We start from the raw sequence: 21558 nt of genomic DNA on the forward strand, positions 1-21558 counted from the left end.
TAATTTATCACAGAGAAAAATCAGACGATATCATTACAGCACACTGTACTCTACAATAACCTTTACATAATAGGAATTCTGAACAAATTTTTACATAGTCCTCAATATCCGCTTTGGCATTTGGGAAGATGAAATAATCCATGATTTCTTTAAGTTTATCACAAATTGTTTTAAAAATTCTGAATTTTACTCATATTCTCTTTATGCTTACTGCTATTAAAATTATTAGGGTTATTTCTTTCTTGGTCTAGGGAAGCATGATTCACAAGAACATGATTCATATTTGTTCAATTGAAATCAGTCACCCACACATCCCCTGTTTCAAATGGTGCAGTTTATGGTACTTTGGTTTTATTCAGGGAAAATTACTATTTTTCTTAAAAAAAAAAAATAAGATACAATCATACACCTTAAGTGTGAGGAGGCAGGGCCTATTATTGCAAACTAGACAGGGAAAAGTCTTAAATGAGAATATTTTAGGCCAATGGGCAGAGGAGGCCTAGTAAGAGTCTTTAAAACTTTTAGAGAGAATGGGAGCCCGAAATGAGCCCATTGCTAAGGGGATAAAATGATTATGTACGATGACAATACTCAAGAGGTTAAAAGGAAAGGGATGTGGCTAGACATAACTTTGTTTCCTTTTTCTCTTGCCAGCACCACCATTTCTCTGCCTTTCAGGCATCAAACACTGTAAACTCCAGCCAAGCACTTACTGTTTTACTGCTTCTCTTTCTCTTTCTTTCTCTCTTTCTCTCTTTTTTTCTCTTTCTTTCTTTCTTTCTTTCTTTCTCATATGCAATAGAGTATACTGATTTCAGCCAATACAAAAGCGGTCATGAAATGAGGAGGCAGTTTAAAAACAAAATGTTGGCTCCTGTATGTGAGCATGTGGGCAGAAATTCTGACACTGAAACACTAGAAGTAAGCATAAATGAAGGGTTCTCAAAGTGTGCACTCCAAATCGGCAGCATTGACATCATCTGGGAACTTGTTAGAAATGAAAATGCTTGTGCCTTACCTCAGACCTACTGAATCAGTAGCTGGGAGGAAGACAGAAATGTATGTTTTCACTAATTCTCCTGGCGAATCTGATGCTTGCTCAAATTTGAGAACCACTGGCATGGAACAATGGATTGCTGAGAAGTAGGGGAAGCCTTTCTCAGGCAAGACTCAGGCTCCGAACTCAAGGCTGCTTTATATGCCCACCCAACCATACTGTGCCCTCCCAGTGCCACAGGACACAGATCAAGAATCCAGTTGAAACAGATATATTTGGTATATTTCATGGAGTATGCAAATTCCAACTCTGAGTTATTTAGTACTAACTGGAACATCTAGAATGATAAGAATACAGTTGATGACCTGATTTAAAATCTTACTCAGAGATTACAGACAAAGACATAACATTTTCTGTACTATCTCAGCCCAAAATAAGAAACTAATATTTCTCATGGACCTCACATTTATGAGGGACACAGAAGAGGCAGAGAATAATGAAGACCCAAAGAGAAGGAAAAACAGGGGAGGAAAATGACTCTTTATAATTTTCATAACCAACCCAAACATGACATAACTTTGACATATTTTTTCTTTCCATTTTACTGAGGTATGATTTACATATAGTAAAATTTACCATTTTAACAAATGTATAGTCACGTAACCACCAATACAAATAAGATATAAAACGTTTCCATCACCCTAAAATATTCCCTCATTCTCCTTTGCAGTCAATCCCTTTTCCCTACTCCCAGAATCCTGGCAACTACTTATCTGATTTGGGTCCCTACAGTTTTGTGCTTGCCAGAACATCATTACAAACGGAATTGTACCATTTTCAAATTTTGTGTTTGGCTTCTTTTACTTAGCATAAATATTATGATATTCAACCATTTTGTTGCATGTATTAGTATTCCATTCCTTGTTACTGTATGAATATACTACAATTTGTTTATCTATTAATTAGTTGATGAGCGTTTCAGTTGTCTCCAGGTTTTGATGATTATGAATAGAGCTGATATAAACATTGACATGTAAGTATCTGTGTAAGCATGCATTCATTTCTGTTAAAAAATACCTAGGAGTGGAATAGCTGGGTCTTATGGTAAGTATACGTTTAACTGTTTAAAAACTCCTTTCCAAAGTGGCTATTTGGCACTCCTTCAGCAAAATATCACAGTTCTCATTGCCTCAAATCCTTGTCAGTCTTTTTAAGTTTAGCCATTCTGAAAATTGTTTCTAGGTAAAGAAACTGAGATGCGAAGTAGTTAAGTAACTTCCCAAACATCACTCAACAAGTAAGTAGCAGTTCTAGGCCTCAAATCCATATCTGACTCCTAAGCACATGCTTATTTCAACCACGTCCCTAGAAATTACTAAAACAGGATCAGTACACAATTTTCTATAACATCTAGCTAATAGCTCCAATACCTTGCTTAAGAAGAATTAGTGGTGTTACAGAAGAGTTTATACCTACATATCTATGCCTAGACAGACAAACATATGTTTCATTATTTAACAGCTTAGTTCATTTATTTAGATAGGATAAGTACTTTTCAATACACATTTTTATTGTTTTTTAAAGTCCTGAGTATCATAAGAAATCTAAAAAATACTGTTAAGGAAAGATAACTGGAGATTTCAACTAAAATTTTCAGTTGAGATTTAGGTAAGGTAGTTTATCAGAAAGAATAGGTCCAAAATGTAGCTTACACTATTTCTTTTTTGATGGGCTATATAAGTCCAAGATCGCACTTTTTAAGGTATTAACATATTGGTGATTTTGTGTTATAAGTTACCTAAGTTAAAGAACTGTCTTAACATGCTACACATCCAAGTTGACATTTGTGGTCACATGTCAGGAGACCAAGTGGAACAAATGAACCACCCAAACAAAAGCAATAGACCAGTCAGGAAGATTAATGTTTGAGTGAGCCAGCAGCCAAAATTATATCTGGAGACTGAAAAGGAAGCCAGGAAGCTTATACTGAGAACAAGAGGTCTGAATCACAGTGAGAGAGCATTTTCCAACCCTTCGTAAAAAAAGTTTGGCTGTATCTATCAGGGAGGCTAACCTCTGTTACGCTGCTCAAGAAGCTAAAAATTAAAGACTTTTTTCCAAGCTCACCCAAAAATCAAGAAAATATTCCATCATCCATCAATGGATTATTCTGTGGGGCCATATAGCTGCATGGCTAAATGCATAAGCTTTAGAGGAAAACAGATCTAGGTTCTAATTTCATCTCTACAAATTCTAGCTGTGCTACTTTTGATAACATACGTAAATTTTCTAAGCTTGTTTTTTTATTTTCAAAATAGGGATGAGAATACAACCTATACCCCATGAAGTCTTTGTGACTATTAAATGAAATAATGTATATAAAACATCACAATAAAGCCATCAAGAAATTTTTGGAAAATGTTAAAAACCAAAAATCTGAATGTTGTTTGAATCTCTAGTCTAAAATGCAGTATGAATTTTAGGCATAAATTAAAGAATCCTTTTCCACAGTATTAACACAACTTTTAATCACTTAATGAAAATTATATTAATTTTTATAAAACATGCAGATGACTAAAATTATACTAAACTTATTCTGTTGACTTGTTTAAAAATAAGACTGCGGAATAATGTCATGCCTATCATCTCAGCTATTCAGGAGGCTGAAACAGCGGGATCATTTGAGCCCAAGAGTTTGAGGCCAGATGGGGCAACATAGTGGGACCTCGTCTCTAAAAAAAATTTTTTAAAGACTTTAAAATTTAAATATTTGGTACTCATATTACCTCATGTGTTTTAACTAGTCACTATTCAATTTTGTGTATACTTAATTCTAATTGTATTTAGTATGGCCAATTCACATCAGAATAGATATGGAAATTACAATGGTGAGGGAGAGAGAATTTTTAGTTCATGTATAATCTTGACAGAATTATATCAAAAATATATTGAAGTTTTAAAACAGAAACCTATCTCAAGCCTTTAGAACTTCTAAGGCCACTATTTTTAAAGGACCCACTTGCACTGATCAGCATGATCAAAGGAAAGAAAATCTTACATTTAATGAAGGTATCAGAAGATTCAATTAACCCTAACTAAGAGAAAGCAGTATTCTCCCCTCTCTAGCTCTTCAGGGCAAAGCAAAACGAGAAAAATTTTCTATAAATGTACCTATTGAAGGAGAGAATAAGATTCTTCTAAAGAATTCTCACAGATTCTTATAAAGGACAACATTTCAGTTTCCCAAAACCTCAACTTTCCTCCCATAAATTAGAGATTCAGACTCTGAATTATTTAGTTACATTTCACTTAAATATGAAGTAAAACCAAAGATGTAATGAACAGATGAGTTCAGGATGCTATATACAATGAAGACATAATAGAAAATAGTGACTGCATGCCCATCAATGATTAGATTATCCAAATTAACATCTATCGTTCAAAAAGGTTAAAGCTAAAATTAGAAACTTCTATACTGAATCCCATAAGCTGTAAAGGCAATTGGTCTCATGTGAAGGAGTCCAATATTAGTCATGTCATCCCTTTATCACTGTTTGTGCAGTGCTAAAGGCTAGTATAGAGGGTTATGTGTTCTGTACAAAGGATTTTATTTCCCTCTAATGGTGTTCTATTCCCATGTGTAATTTCAAACTACAACCTGAATCACTGGAACATCAAATAAAATGAATGATAGTTCAGAGTTTCTTGGGGGAATTCAGAAAGTTGGTAAAATTATAACATGTGAAACAACTAATTCAAAGGGTTGAGGAGACTTAAATATTATCTTGAGTGGTGGGTTTTTTTTTTTTTTTTTACAGGAAAACATCTCACTTTAACACCAATATTGCTACTGTAATGTTTTTTAATGCAACTAAAACCAAATCTTAGTTATATACACTTATGGAAAGAAAGAGTTCCATGTGATTAAAACCAGTACATAGCCCAACATAAACAGTATCATGCATTCAGTCCCTGGATCAAATCTGCATAAACAGTAACCAAGAAAATCTTAGTATTTTCCGCATCTTTAAAGGAAAATTTGTTCAGCTAAATAAACATCATAGATAGTTCCACTGTCAATATAAATACCCACTAAAATATATATAAACAGATATAATATATACATGAATTTGTATACACTACAACTGACTTGGTCTTAGATCCATAAAAACATATATGTTCACTCAGGTTTCTCTACATGAAAGCAAAGACAATAACTCTGGGCATTTGAATGTCCTTGAAAACTATTCATCATCAGAGGTATCCATGAGATACCTCTGACCAATTATAAAATATCTATTTGATGTAACTTGAAAACTATTCATCATCAGAGGTATCCATGAGATACCTCTGACCAATTATAAAATATCTATTTGATGTAACACTGCCATTTTCAGACATTTGTGCATAAACCTTTGAAGCCTGACAGTCACTCCTCATTTATTTCATGTGATTCACAGAAAGCTTGAATGCATCAGTTTACCAGCTCTACCTCTGAGTGGTTTTGACTTCAATGTTGTGATAGATTACAATTTCCTTAGAAATGCCAATGAAGACATTCCATCTTTCTCTCTCTGGCTGCGTTTATTCTATCAGTCTTACTGCAAAAATCCTACTCTGTTTCATGCCACTCATCCATTTTTAGGAGTTCCTTACAAAGTAGGAAATGTGCATTCTTTCTAGCTGTTTATATTACACAACGGCAAATTCCTCTTACATATTTACAAAATAATTTTAAATGCTCTAGTTACATATAAATCTCTTGAGGGCAATAGTTTAAGCAAACACACTCTCTAATAGGATAAAAGTTCCTTATTCATTAAAATCAATTTCGTAAGCTGTCTAAGTTACTTTGGAGATAGTCTAAAAAATGGCTAATGCCCAAATCTATCTGAATGCCTAACAGGCTAACAATCAATAATGTTTTCCTCCCCACCTTCCTTTAAACATTATTGTTAGAAAAGTGTAAGAGAAGGTCTTGCTCCAAAGTAATGATGGGGAAAAATTACCAAAAAATTTGAATGACAATGAAAATAGACTCTTCAATCTACAATCAACAGGGGAAGCAAAGGGAAAGAGTATTCCAAATATTCAAGTAAAAGCTACTCACATTTTATATCTTCTTCAGATGTTTGAAATAGTAGATATAATTATGTTAGGACACTTATTAAAGATGCCTTTTTAGTAACATAACCAGTCAAACTTATAATAAAATGTTAACTTCCACAAGAAAAATGTATTGGTTTATTTTCCTAAGATAAGTAATACAGTTAAAATTCTATCACGCACACCACAGGACGTCCAATTTCATTTAGTTTAGTGGAATTTTGTTAAAAGAAACTTATTCCAAAAAATCACATTCCAAATCTATAAGCCCTGCAAATGAAACAGAACTGACACCAAGTTTACGTCATGAATAAAGTAAGAAGTTATTTGAATGTATCGAAGAAACATAGAGGCATTAGCATATACCACCCGCACATATTATTTTTTCCTAAACCAATTTGTATGTTATACTATCTGATTCTGGTCGGCAGCAGAGAAACTAAGTGAATTTTTTTTTCACAGTAACAGGGGTAAGGAGAGTTGAAGGGTAATTGCTATTTGATGAGTGAACAACAGAAACGCAACAGTCCTTCTCACCTACCAGGTGCAGTGCCAAAAACATATAATTAAAGACTCATTACAGAGTGTGATAGCTACGTAGACAAAGATCAAAGAAATTTAATGTTCACAGATATTTTTAGCACCAGATAATTGAAACCAAACCCAAAAAGAAAATCATTTTCTTGGGTCCTCATTGTACATGTCAAAAACATTTTAGCAAGTCCAAATGTTCTTTTTTCCTCAGAATGTTATCTGTAATAGGTATTGCTTTAGTCTTTTCTTGTTTGTTTTTATATAATATTTTAAAATCCATTCCTCCTAACACTGAGAAAGATATTGTGGAGATTATATGTTCTTCAGTGTGCACATACATACAATCTTAACCATGGTGAAATACGTGTTTTTTGAATTTATATTTATTTTTATTGACAAATAAAAACTGTATACATTTATACTGTACAACATGATGTTTTGACACATGCATACACTGTGAAATGGGTAAATCAAAGTAATTAACATAGGAATTACCTCACATACTTGATTTTATTTGTTATGAGAACACTTAAAAATCTCCTCTCTCAGGACCAACAAGAAGATACTACAATCCTGCTTTTATATGCACCTAACACTGGAGCTCCCAGATTTATGAAACAATTACTACTAGACCTAAGAAATGAAATAGACAGCAACATAGTGAGTGGGAGACTTCAATATTCCACCGACAGCACTAGACAGACCATCAAGACAGAAAGTCAACAAAGAAACAATAGACATAAACTATATCCTAGAACAAATGGACTTAACAGAAATCTACAGAACATTCTTCCAAACAACTGCATAATAATATACACTCTTCACATCAGCACATGGAATATTCTCCAAGATATAACATCTGATAGGCCACAAAACAAGTTTCAATAAATTTAAGAAACTCAAAATCAGATCAAGCATCTTCTCAGAACATAGTGGAATAAAACTGGAAATCAACTGCAAAAGGAACCCTCAAAACTATGCAAATACATGGAAATTTGTCTGGTCTTGAATGATTTTTGGGTTAACAATGAAACCCAGATGGAAATTTAAAACTTATTTGAAAAGAATGGTACTAGTGACACATGTTATCAAAACCTCTGTTATACGGCAAAAGCAGTGCTAAGAGGAAAGTTTACAGTGCTAAATGTCTATATCAAAAAGTCTGAAAAAGCACAAATTGACAACCTAATGTCACATCTCAAGTAACTAGAGAAACAAGAACAAACAAAGGCCGGGCGCAGTAGCTCACACCTGTAATCCCAGAACTTCCGGAGGCCAAGGCGGGCAGATCACTTGAGGCCAGGAGTTCGAGACCAGCCTGGCCAACATGGCGAAACCCTGTTTCTACTAAAAATACAAAAATTAGTTGGGCACAGTAGTGCATGCCTGTAGTTCCAGCTGCTTGGGAGGCTGAGGCACAAGAATCGCTTGAACCTGGGAGGTGGAAGTTGTAGCACTGAGCCGAAATTGAACCACTGTACTCCAGCCTGGGCGAACTTGTCTCAAAAAAAAAAAAAAAAAAGAAAAACCCAAAGCTAGAAGAAAAGAAATAGCAAAGATCAGAGCAGAACTAAATGAAATTCAAACAACAAAAATACAAAAGATAAATGAAACAAAAAGCTGGTTCTTTGAAAAGATAAAATTGATAGACCATTAGCGAGATTAATGAAGGAAAGAAGAGAAAAGATCCAAATAACCTCAATTAGAAATGAAACTGGAGACATTATAACTGATACCACAGAAATACAAAAGATCATTCAAGACTACTATGAAGACCTTTACACACATAAACTAGAAAATCTAGAGGAAATGGATAAATTCCTGGAAACATACAGCCCTCCTAGATTTAATCAGGAAGAAACACAGACTCTGAACAGATCAATAACAAGCAAGGAAATAGAATCAGTAACAAAAAAAAAAAAATTGTCAACAAGAAAAAGTCCAGGACCAGATGGACTCACAACTGAATTCTACCAGACATTCAAAGAAACACTTTTTACCAATCCTACTGAAACTATTCCAAAAGAGAAAGAGGGAATCCTCTCTGAATATTTCTATGAAGCCAGTATCACCCTAATACCAAAACTAGGAAAGGACATAACAAAAAAGAAACCTGCAGACCAATATCCCTGGTGAATACTGATGTAAAAATCCCCAACAAAATACTAGCTAACTGAATGCAACAGCATATCAAAAACATAATATATCATGATCAAGTGGGCTTCATCCCAGGGATGAATAGTTTAGCAAGAATAGATTTGCATAAGCAAGTCAATAGATGTGACAAATCACATAAACAGAATTAAAAACAAAAACCATATGATCATCTCAATAGATGCAGAAAGAGCATTTGATAAAATCCACCATCCCTTTATGATAAAAATCCTCAAGAAACTAGGCGCAGAAGGGACTTCCCTCAAAGTAATAAAAGCCATATAAGACCAACCCAAAGCCAACATCATACTGAATGGGTAAAAGTTGAAAGCATTCCCCCTGATAACTGGAACAAGACAAAGATTCCCACTTTACCATTGCTATTTAGCATAGTACTGGAAGCCCCAGCCAGAGCAATCAGGCAAGAGAAAGAAATAAAGAGCATCCAAATTGGAAAAGAGGAAATCAAACTGCCACTGTTTGCTGATGATATGACTGTACACCAAGAAAACCCTAAAGACTCATCCAAAAGGCTCCTGATAAATGAATTCAGTAAAGTCTCAGGTTACAAAATCAATGTACACAAATCAGTGGCACCAAGCAAAGAGTCAAATGAAGAACTCGACCCCCTTTACAACAGCTGCAAAACAAAAACAAACAAACAAACAAACGCTTAGGAATATACTTACCCAAGGAGGTAAAAGATCTCTATAAGGAAAACTACAAAACACTGCTGAAAGAAATCATAGATGACACAAACACATGGAAACACATCCCATGCTCGTGGACGGGTAGAACCAATATTGTGAAAATGACCGTGCTGCCAAATGCAATCTATAAATTCATTGCAATTTTCATCAAAATACCATCATTACTCAAAGTAGGTGGGGGGAGGTTGAGAGGTGGGTGAGAGATAAAAGACTACATACTGGGTACAATGTACACTGCTTGGGTGATGTGTGCACTAAAATCTCAGAATTCAACACTATAGAACTCATCCATGTAACCAAAAGCAACCTGTACCCCCAAAACTATTGAAATTTTAAAAATAATCTTTTTAAAATTTCTTCTCTTAGCAATTTTCAAGTATTCAATATATTATTATTAACTATAGTTGCCATGATGTACAATAAATCTCTTGAACTTACACCTTCTGTTTGTATCCTTTGACCAACATAAATACAACGAATATTCAAAATCCTTAATAATCCCCCACTACACAAGTTGTTAAGGCTTTTTTCCAAGACAAAATAAGCCAAATCCGCTATTATTTTTCTTATATCATAGTGATATAAACCATCTAAAGCAATAACAACACAATAATAACAAATTCATACATGACATACAAACAAAACATCTGTAGAATAAATGCAGTATGAAGTCCCGAAGAGATATCAGCCTTCTGTTATCATCAATCTGGCTTGTACCTATTTTCAGAAAACTCTAGAAATATAGCTACACCTAAAAGATATGCATTTATACTTGCTAAGTCTTTCCAAACATATAAATGCTTTTTAAAGAAAGCATGTCTTAATTGCTGAAATAACTTTGGCCTTATTAGTTAAAAGCCAAAACAAACAAACAATTTTAATTAACAACATGGATTTTCCTTCATTTACAAACAAACCTCCATGAAAGAACGCACACCAATAAGGGTAGCTTTTCTAGTTGAGAAATAAAATAAGTTACTCTGTTTTGTAGATGAAGAAACCAAAGAAGGTTAGTGACTTGTCTTAGAACATACAGCTTCCTAATAGGAAAACAATAGAATCCAGCACTTCTCAATTCTTATATACCTCTCATTAAACTATATTGTCAACAACTAACACAAAAATCATTAGTTAGAGGTTACAAGATTTTAGTTATTTTCCTTTCACGAACAAATACTGGATAAAAGTTAAAATATATTTAAAAATATCACCAATGCTTATATGTAGAAGTAAAAACAATACCAATGAGGTGGTTTTCATCTTTTTAATTATTAATTTTGGGTTGCATCATCAAGGCACGGGATACTTTAAATAATAAAAACATCAGAAATGTCCAAAAATATATACTTTCTTTCTGTTTTTCATGTACCAATGGATAAAATATTGAGCCATATCATATTACAATTTATGACTATTGGCTGTATACACGTCGATGATATACCTGTAAATACCCACTTCAAAATATGTAGTAACTATTAGTTGATATTCAGTCTCACAAAATACTGCATAAATATTAGGAAACAGTTTGAAAAAAATGAAGGCACTCGCCTTTCATTTGGGAACAATAGTCCTTGGTAACCCTTACTTGCTTCCATACTCAACATGAAAGACATTGGTCAGCCGTTTTGGGGTTGCTTCCTACTAACTTCCTTGACTTCATTATCCCTTTGCACTTTACCTTATTCACTTTGGTTATACTGAACTTTCAATAAACCCAGTAACTATGTTTTAGCAGACCAATCACTTCCTCTATCAGGTTTTGTCTCCAAATGGAGTGAGGCCTGAGACTAGAGTATTGGCAATGCAAATATAAAAGTTATTTAGGTATCACAAATGAAAAAATGAGCAAATGTGACATATGAGGAGTATCAAAGATGCCAAATCATACACACAAGGATCAGAACCAAGATCTTGAATGCATAGATGAGCTTTCTAAGACAAAGAATATACTAAGGACTATTTTTTTAAATAGTAGAACATTGTTATGTGATCCCAAATCAGCTGTGAGTTCACAGATTAATAAGCCCAACATCATGCTTATATAGACCTCTGCAGTATGTGTCCAGCACAATGCTTATATCTTCACAGTGCTATTTGATAATTCACATGTATCTAATATCCTTCATATCAATATGATTCAGAACTTTCCAGTCACATATTTTAAAAACCAATCTGGGCCAGGCATAGTGGCTCAGGCCTGTAGTCCCAGTACTTTGGGAGGCCGAGGCAGGTGGATCACCTGAGGTTGGGAGTTTGAGAACAACTCAAAACTCTGGCCTGGCCAACACGGGGAAACCCTATGTCTACGAAAAATACAAAAAATTAGCCAGGTGTGGTGGCGCACGCCAGTAATCCCATCTACTCGGAAGGCTGAGGCAGGAGAATGGCTTGAACCCAGGAGGTGGAGGTTACAGTGACCCAATATCACGCCACTACACTCCAGCCTGGGCAACAGAGCCAGACTCCATCTCAAAAAAAAAAAAAAAAAAAAAAAAAAAAAAAAAGAAAGAAAAACTAATCTATATATGTAATTTTTTCCTGCTCCTCAAATGAACTCCTCTATAGCAATGTATTCTTAACTTTTATTATTCCAACTTTCTAAGCACATTGAAAAGAGTTGTGAAATGCAGTAAGGTAAATACTTGAATCAAACTATGGTCATCAGCAAATTAAGACACAGGATTTCAACAGGTAAATCATTATAATTTGTAAACAATACAAAAATAGTAGCAGAAACCAAAGTAATGCTAAACCCACATAATAACCCATCACCACAGCACATCCTGCATTCTATTCCCAGGAGAAAGCAATGATGAGCAAATAAACTCACAGAAAAGTTTTTGAAGATACGAAGTACATGACAAGGTCAGAGGACACCCCAGCTTGATGTCCCACACCACTTACACTTAAAGTATTAGGCCATTTTAATAAATGCTCATAATGCAAACCTCAAAGGCACTATAAAATTCTTAAGCATTCTCTATGTCGAAGAAAAATTCATTAATACTTAATATAGTTTTAGTGCTGGATCCACTTCAAGATATTCTTTGACAGATATTAATTCACATATGGAAATTTATAACTCAATTTTTAAAAATCTGTTTAACTACAGCACTCCAATCTTCAATAGTTTTTGATGAATAAATGTTGAATGTAACAATTTAAGATATGATCTCCAGGAAATTCTTCTGGAAGCTGGTATCAAGGGAAGTATGGTACCACATAAAAGAAAAAAAAAAAAAACTATGGCAGTACTCAGGACTCAGGCAACATCCTCCAAAATAGAATTAGAGTAAATCTGCATATGTTAAATAACACTGGGTGCTGCAGAACTGACCTAATAAACAGGAGTGGGTTGATTTCAGGTGTATGAAGGCTTGAAATTCATATTCATATGAGAGGCCACTAAAACTGTCTCATTTGAAGATGTTTTAGTTTTTAGAAGTACTATAACATTATGTTATCTCCTATATTTTGCCTTCATGGATTCTACCTTAACAGAAGATTCCAGGTTTAAACTGCCTAGTGTGAGAGGCTATACACTTACAGCTTTGCTGACCAGGTGGGAAATCTCCCTAAATTAGTTGTCCATTATCTACCACCAGTCGAACAGCTGGGGTCATAGAGCAAATACTGTTATCTAGTGCACATGGATCTTCTTTCAATCAACTATACAGACTACTAGCACTCCAGGTGCTAGCTGGCATCTTAATTGTGAGTTGTCAGCTATCCAACTTCTATGAAAAGTCCAGCTGAGATGATAGATAGTCCAAGGGGAGAGCCTCAGGCACATTTCTCAAGTACACCTTGGTAGCAGGTTAGATTACTAGAAAGCTGCATTCCAGTACCATTATTCCTGGGTCATTGTAGAAATATCATAACCTTGATTTTTTCACTTGTTGGCTAAATGCAGGAAATGGACATTCATAGAAATCCTCTGTACTTTATGGAAAACTATCGAGGACTCATTCTACTGTTATTGTCCGATATCCCTCATTTAAAGAACCACAAAATAAAATGAGTTCAGAATTAGGAAGAATGACCCTCCTGAAAAACAAACAAACAACAACAAAAAAGAGATGCAGTGTCATTTATAAGGTAACAGCTATGTCTCCCAATACTTTTTATTGAGAGACTTTAATTGAGAGACAGAGCTGTTTACCTGATGAACACCCCCCTACCCCTCTCCACTCCATATAAAGAAACTTGGATCTACGTCATACTCAAATCATTACCTGCCATTGTCCTAGGTTTTTGGAAAAGTTCCACCTTCTTTCCTCATTTAATTGGAGCTTGGCATTTTTACCCTTGTCTTATGGAAGTAGAATATCTGCTTCTTTTATTTTAAGCTGCAACTGTTTTTGCAATATTCTCCAAATAATGAGAGAAGTATTAAAACTCTAGTATGTGCCCAAGACCTTTAGTTAAATGAGTTCATATAACTCGAAATAAATATATTTCAAATGACATATTTATAAGCATTTTCTTCCCAAGACTAATTTTGAATAAATAGAAAATGCATATAAGTGTTTTAAGAGGGAAGTTAGCCTTCTACTCAGAAATCCATACAATCAGTGTGCCTAGATTCTGCTGCTAGATTATATATACCTTTATATGACCAGTTACATGTTTCTAATTATTTTAGATGATTATTACATAAAATTGGCTTTCTAGTTTAAAACACATCATTTAAATAAGAAAATGTATTGCCTTGGTGGAGCTTACATAGTAATAAAATAAATCCAACACAAGAACCACTATTTATCCTAATGCCTGTAACATTTTCTCCTAATAAAACAATACTTCAAAAACTTAGGTCAGTATCTGCTGTGCCTAATTATTTTTTAAAATAATATATGACACATAAATCTACTTTGCTTCTATTAAGAGGTAATATCATTGGATGTGCCAAAGTCAGAATTATGTTTTGAAGTTAATAGTGTATAATTAGAAATTCCAGGTCACTTAATATGTATGGTATCAACTTAGTCAAATGAGCTTGAATATATTTGATACGAATTTGAATTGTTGACCAAGATTTTTAACAAAAGCCATATAAATTGACAACTGCAATGAGTTTACTATTTTCTATTCTATGTATAAATATACTAGTGCTATTCTAAAATGATTTATGGATTTGAAAGTTAAAGCAAAGAAATTCAAAATACCAATATTGAAAAACCTGCTCTAGTAATATCGCACATAATGCTGCTTTATGAGATGTGCTCACAATTTTAAGCCGTGTTCACATTTCCACATTGTAAAAAGTGTCCTTATTATTCCATCTTTCATACTTAGTCCTCTGCAAAATGTTCTAAGAGTATTGATCTATACCTACCTTTATATTAACTTTCTAAGTACTGTTGGCTGCTTTGCCAAGCTTTTAATAAGTTTAATACAGGTTGTTTAAATAGTTATTAAGACCTATAATTCAGAAAGTGCTTTCTAGTCCTAATTTGTATTGCTGTCAAGATCCATCTATTTTCATTATGATAATTATGTTAAAATGCACATTTGTTAATACACTAGAAAAATATGTTTAAATCTAAAAGGAAGATAGCATCAAATAAAAACAAATATTCCAGAGGTAATGCAAATAACTGCACATGTATCAACTCGAAAATATATTTTATGTTTTCACTGGCTTGGAAATATTGGCTGAGGAAGCTATCATCATCGGATGTGAACACAAACACTATGCCATGAGTTTGGCAGATAAGTGGATCCCAACCAAACAGAAAAACAATTTCCTAGTGGGGTAAAATACCCCTAAAGCTGTGAGGCAATTTCAGTAACAACTCTAAAAAGAATTCTAGGCAATCACAATTCTGTGATACTATTCTTCAAAGCAGTATTTGCTGTTTTTGTCATGTGCTGAGAAACCTTAGTGACAATGATCTATTGCTACATATTTCTTTGGATCTTCATAAAACGTATTGCCAAATACCTATACATCTTGCAATGAATTGGCTTGGAATAAAATTGTCCAAACTCATTGGCCATTTCTCAGCAGGCACTGCTTTCTTTCACAAAGTTTAGTAAAGAGATATGAACAAAAATATCTAAATAACGGAGTCCTCATTCTAAATCACACATAGACCATGGTATGTGCAAAGTCTAATGCAATTTGTGATGGCAGATTGGGATTTACTTTACAGTCAAAGCACATGGATTTTTAGAGTGTTAAATAGAGTTGTAAACATTCAATTTCATTAATACACCATGCAATTGCAACAAGTCTATTGCGTAAAGCATGCTATGCTGTCTGTGGATTGTGAATATGATTCAAACCAAGGTTTCATTCTTATGTGGAAGAAGTTAGCTTCATTCTTTTTCTGATTACAGCTAAAAATGCATGGCCACAAAATAGTGCCAGATTAATGCAAATTCATTCTCACTGCTGGAGAAGCATAGGTTGTTATTGATGGTGGGTCAATAACCACATCAAATCACACATTAGTATACATAAATTACACAGCACCAGCCACCATGAGACAAATAAGAGGGTAAGAGGGTCCCTTCCCCAGAGGAGACTAAAATCTGAATGAGAAAAACAGACATGCATACATGAAACTATTATAGAGTATAAACAGGTACTGCTAAATATATACAGTAAAAAATAAATGTTGAGGGAAATGTACAAACTGTGGTAGGGAAGAGAATTACCCACGAGAGGAAAACGGCGTGGGTTCTAATGAACACCAGGTTTCAAAAACAGTTATGCAACAGAGTTTTAGGAACTGCTCTCATCCGTATTTAAAGGAAATTATAAATATCTGTCTGGGGATGGTTAAATACATTTATAAATACAAAAAATAATGGAACATTAGGAAATCCTCTAGCCTTATAGAGGAACATTCTTCTCACTCTTCAAAACAATAACTAAACACTAATCTAGTTCCAATAGCAAAGGTAAGAGGATTAAAACTAAGCAAAAGAGAATATAGAACATAGAGGCTTAGAGCTGCAAGGCTCCAATCCCATTTACATATGAAGAAACTGAGGACCAAAGAGGTTCATTGACTGGACCAAGGTCACCACAGAGGAGTGATCAAGAACTAGAATGATTTATCATATTGCCACAGGATCCTGGGGTGTCACTTCGCCAACTAGAAACCTCTGCAGTCAGTGGCATCTTCTGCCTGAGTAATGTACAACATGTTCTCCCTGCTTCCACCCAGGGCTATCCTTTAAAAATGTAGGTCATCTCATGCCATTCCATCCCTCAAAGTTCTCTAACAGTGTCCCAGCTCACTCAAAGTAAAAACCAAAGTCCTTTGAATGGTCAATAAGGCTCTACATTATCTGCTTCCAGCATGCTAGCCTCCTTGACATTCCTAGAACATGCGAAGCATGCTCCCATCTTTGGTATTTGCTGTTGCTGTTTTCTGTTTCTAACAACATTACTTCTCCAGTGAACATAGCTCACTGCCACACTTCCTTTAGACCTCTGTGCAAATGTCATTGAAGTCAGGGAGGCTTTCACTGATCATCTAATATAAAATAGCAACATCTCCTCCTCAGTTCATATCACAACCTGACATTTGATATACACCTTTAAAAAAACTGTCAGGCCGGGCGCGGTGGCTCAAGCCTGTAATCCCAGCACTTTGGGAGGCCGAGACGGGCGGATCACGAGGTCAGGAGATTGAGACCATCCTGGCTAACACGGTGAAACCCCGTCTCTACTAAAAATACAAAAAACTAGCCGGGCAAGGTGGCGGACGCCTGTAGTCCCAGCTACTCGGGAGGCTGAGGCAGGAGAATGGCGTGAACCCGGGAGGCGGAGCTTGCAGTGAGCTGAGATCCTGCCACTGCACTCCAGTCTGGGCGGCAGAGTGAGACTCCGCCTCAAAAAATAAAAATAAAAATAAAAATAAAAAACAAAACAAAAAAAAAACTGTCTGAATTCCTGTACTAGAATGTAAGCTCCATATGTATAAGCCCCACATGGACAAGGGGAATTTAGTTTTGTTATTCCTTTGTAGGATTTTCCATGTGATATATAAAAACAAAGCACATAAAATATTAAGTGCTATTTATTGAACTCCACCAATTTAAGGTATTACCAAAGGAAATTAACTTTTTTTTTTTTTTTTTTTCGAAACGGAGTGTTGCACTGTTGCCCAGGCTGGAGTACAGTGGCACAATCTCGGCTCACTGCAAGCTCTGCCTCTTGGGTTCACACCATTCTCCTGCCTCAGCCTCCCGAGTAGCTGGGACTACAGGCACGAGCCACCACACCCAGCTAATTTTTTGTACTTTTAGTAGAGATGGGGTTTCACCATTTTAGCCAGGATGGTCTCGATCTCCTGACCTCGTGATCTGCCTGCCTCGGCCTCCCAAAGTGCTGGGATTACAGGCGTGAGCCACCACACCCGGGAGGAAATTAACTCTTAATGTTAAAAAATTGTTTTTGTAATTTATCATATGATGGCAAATTGGAATAAATATCATAGAGATGGTGTTAGAATTACTAGAAGTATCATCCACAATGGATAGGGCAGAGAAGTTGCAATTTACACACAGCTATGTGATCAGAAAAAAAAATAAGCTTCTCAATACACTGATATATATTCTTAAGATATTATATTGCAAAAACTACAAGCATAGATTTAGAGAAAATGTAGAATTTCAGATGATCTTTTAAATCAATGAAAATATAGGCCCAAATGGTATTACAGTATCATAAAAAAATCATCCAAGTTATTCAACTAAGTTCTCTACGACAGCAAAAAATAATGTTTTGTCTCTTAAGCTGATAGGTGAGTACAAAGGTGTTTTTATATTATCTTCTATACATTTGCTTAAAGTTTTCACAGTTTTTTTTCATTTAAATGAGACAAATTTTAAGGAAAGAAAGTCAAAATATTTAGTATGTGACGACAGTGAAAGAATACTAACAACAGTGAAATAATACTATTTTAATAGACTTTCCTTATTGTGACGCTGTACAAACTAGTTGTTAAGGGCCTAGGCTCTAGAGATACAAAGCCTGGGCTTAAATCTTAACACTGACACTTGCTGGTCATGCAACTTTAATATGGAGCAAATTACTTAACCTCTCTGAGCCTCAAGTTTGTCTACAAAATAGGAACAAAACTAATAATGTTATCCTGATTGTATATGTATATTTAAAGGTCTTAGAACATTGCACAGGGGTAGTAAATGCCATATATACACATATACACACACACACACATATATACATATATATATATAAAACACATATCACACACACATAATTTTTCATTATTTTTTAATGTATTAAAAATGCCTATACATCATCCAATAAGACATTTGGAAATGGAGTCTCAATTTCAAGAGAGAGGTCTGGCCGGGTGGGTGGCTCACACCTGTAATCCCAGCACTCTGGGAGGCTGAGGCAGGCGGATCACGAGGTCAGGAGTTTGAGACCAGCCTGGCCAACATGGCGAAACCCCGTCCTACTAAAAATACAAAAATTAGCCGGGCGTGGTGGCAGGCGCCTGTAGTCCCAGCTACTCTGGAGGCTGAGGCAGGAGAATCGCTTGAACCTGGGAGGCAGAGTTTGCAGTGAGCTGAGATTGTGCCATTGCACTCCAGCCTGGGCAACAAGAACAAAACTCTGTCTCAAAAAAAAAAAGAGGTCTGAGCTGAAAATGTAAATCTAGGCATCACAGGAATCATACATACACATACACATACACACACATACACACAACACATACACACAACTCCCACTCTTAGAACAGTACTTGGGACATAATAAATATTAAATAAGTGTTAAAATGTTAACTATTACTATCTTTAATAAGCATTTCAGAAATCAATTAAATTTAAACTCATCAAAATTAAAGTTAACACTTAAATGCATATAGTAGGAACTCACTAAAGGTTTCATGAACAAATATAATTCTTGCTAGTTACCTTTTTTAAATTGCTGTTATCAAAAGTAAACAGAAATTGAAAAAATATAAGAATTTATGCTTTTCAGCCTCTACTCCAAAAGTTACTAAATTTAGTAGGTAAAAGTAACAAAATGATCACTAATAATCATGACCATAGTAAGATTATTATATTGGCCTTGAAAACACTTTCAAATATATTTATTCATAGTTAATTCAGAATCAACCTCAATATAAATACATACATTTCATAAGCCTGTGAGCCATAGGAAAAAATCTCAGGTGGATTATAATCATCAATTATGTTTTTCAGGTTCCTCAGGCTTAAATGTCCCTGCCCAAAATAGTCAATAGTATGTCCCCAGGATTTGTATCTTATCCTCAAAAGGTGTGGCTAACAATCAGGGCAGGACCTTGGAGAAAGGGGATATTAGCCAAGTCATTCCCAATCTAAACAAAATTGAAAAAGTATGCATGCCACGTGGCTGTTGAAAATGAACTTTAAAAATCTGCACCCTTTAACATGGACTAAATATGCTTGTATAAAACAATCCAGTGATTGTTTTCTGCCTAAAAATGTTTTTATTTCCACTGACATTATATCTAGACCTACTTACTATTTTTCCACTGCTATCTCTTACCTGCAGCAGAATCCACTAAAGCACATGATTCCATTCAGAAGAATAAGGGTTGGGAGGAGTAATTTTAAAAGCCTAAAACAACCCCAAGGAACACAGATAGAGGACATTGCCCCTCAGAGGATGGGGGAGAGGCTGGTCTTCTGCCTAAAATTCAGGTGTACATATCTCAATGTATCAGTTTGCAGGGACAAAAGCAGTTTGGCCTCCCAAACAAAACAACAAAAAAAGAGTTTTTTTCCCCCTCCTTCTGGAGGCATGCTCCTAGAGTAGGAAAAAAAAGTTGCTACCCATCCACTGGCCAGCTGAATCAGCTCAAGCAATTATGGGAGCCATCTATAATTATACTCATAAATATCAGATTTTAATGTCATGGTTTCTGAATTTGGGTAAGCGATATCACAAAAGAATACAGTATCTGCTAGATTATTTCTTTCAGCTCCACAATTCTAAGTATTATATACACCCCTTGTTGCCTCTTCCCCAATATGATTTTCCCTAGGACAGGTAACCTTTTTCAACAAAAAGTGGTTCCGAATATTTTAGGTTTATGAAGACCAGAATTTTCAAAATGTCTGATAATTTAAGTAACAGGTTTATAGTATGTTATTCATTTGTGTTTTTCAAGAGTGCCATTTATGATTTCTTTACTTTCAAGGGGAAGAAACATATGCATCACAAAACTTAAGCAAGAATTGGTGGTAAGTTTTTCTAATGGCCACTGACAGAGGCCATTTTCTGAAAGTTTTCCTCAAAGTACGGATTAGTGGCAATGCTCCATTTAAGAGGTTTTTTTTTTTTTTTCAGTTTTCATGATTCAATTAGACAAATAATGTTCTTCTCTTCTATCTTAATATATATTATATATGAATATACGTATATTATATAAAATATAATACACATTCATTCAAAAGTATATATTTTTTCTTTCCTCTAATGTAAAATATTTAACACCTTGAAAGATACGATCTTTAGTGTATAGGTAACTGAGGGCTTTCGTTAATGGTCAATTATTTAAAAGTCTCACATAATTTATATAATCTACACTAAAATGTATTGTTAGAACTAGGCTATAGCATATGTTCTTGGGATTATATATAGAAAAGAAAAAATTCTGGATAATTAAAACTATTAATCCTTAAGGATATAAAACAAAAAGGGTTTTTCAAATGTACTTAGAAAAAAAATCACACAGGAAAGTTAAGATTTTGTAAAACTACTTTAATAAAACATTTGAATAAATTTGTGTTAAACTCAGTAAGTTTCATATGCCTATGACTTGCTTCCCTAACCTCCTAAAAATTACCTTGTTATACATAAAACAGAGCATTTAGTAAAATAAATAACACACCAGCACATGAAACTTACAGAAACTCTGGCATCCATTTACCATGCAAGTACAATAAATTGTAATTTCATCCAAATACCACGTCATGTATGAAATAATCATTAAACTTCACCACATTAAAAAAAAATTCAAAGATAACCTGGCAAAAATGATTTATTTAAACATAGTATAATCTTATTTTAAG

At 34.6% G+C, this 21558-nt stretch overlaps 1 protein-coding gene across 4 annotated transcripts in view; it reads right to left on the reverse strand.

Annotated features, from left to right (window-relative positions):
• Positions 1 to 21558, reverse strand: part of DIAPH2 (diaphanous-related formin 2) — a 940316-nt gene that overhangs the window by 722727 nt on the left and 196031 nt on the right. The gene's annotated exons all lie outside the window — the stretch shown is intronic.

Source organism: Colobus angolensis, unplaced genomic scaffold (genome assembly GCF_000951035.1).
Source record: "Colobus angolensis palliatus isolate OR3802 unplaced genomic scaffold, Cang.pa_1.0 Scaffold161, whole genome shotgun sequence".
In the NCBI taxonomy this organism is placed as follows: Eukaryota; Metazoa; Chordata; class Mammalia; order Primates; family Cercopithecidae; genus Colobus; species Colobus angolensis.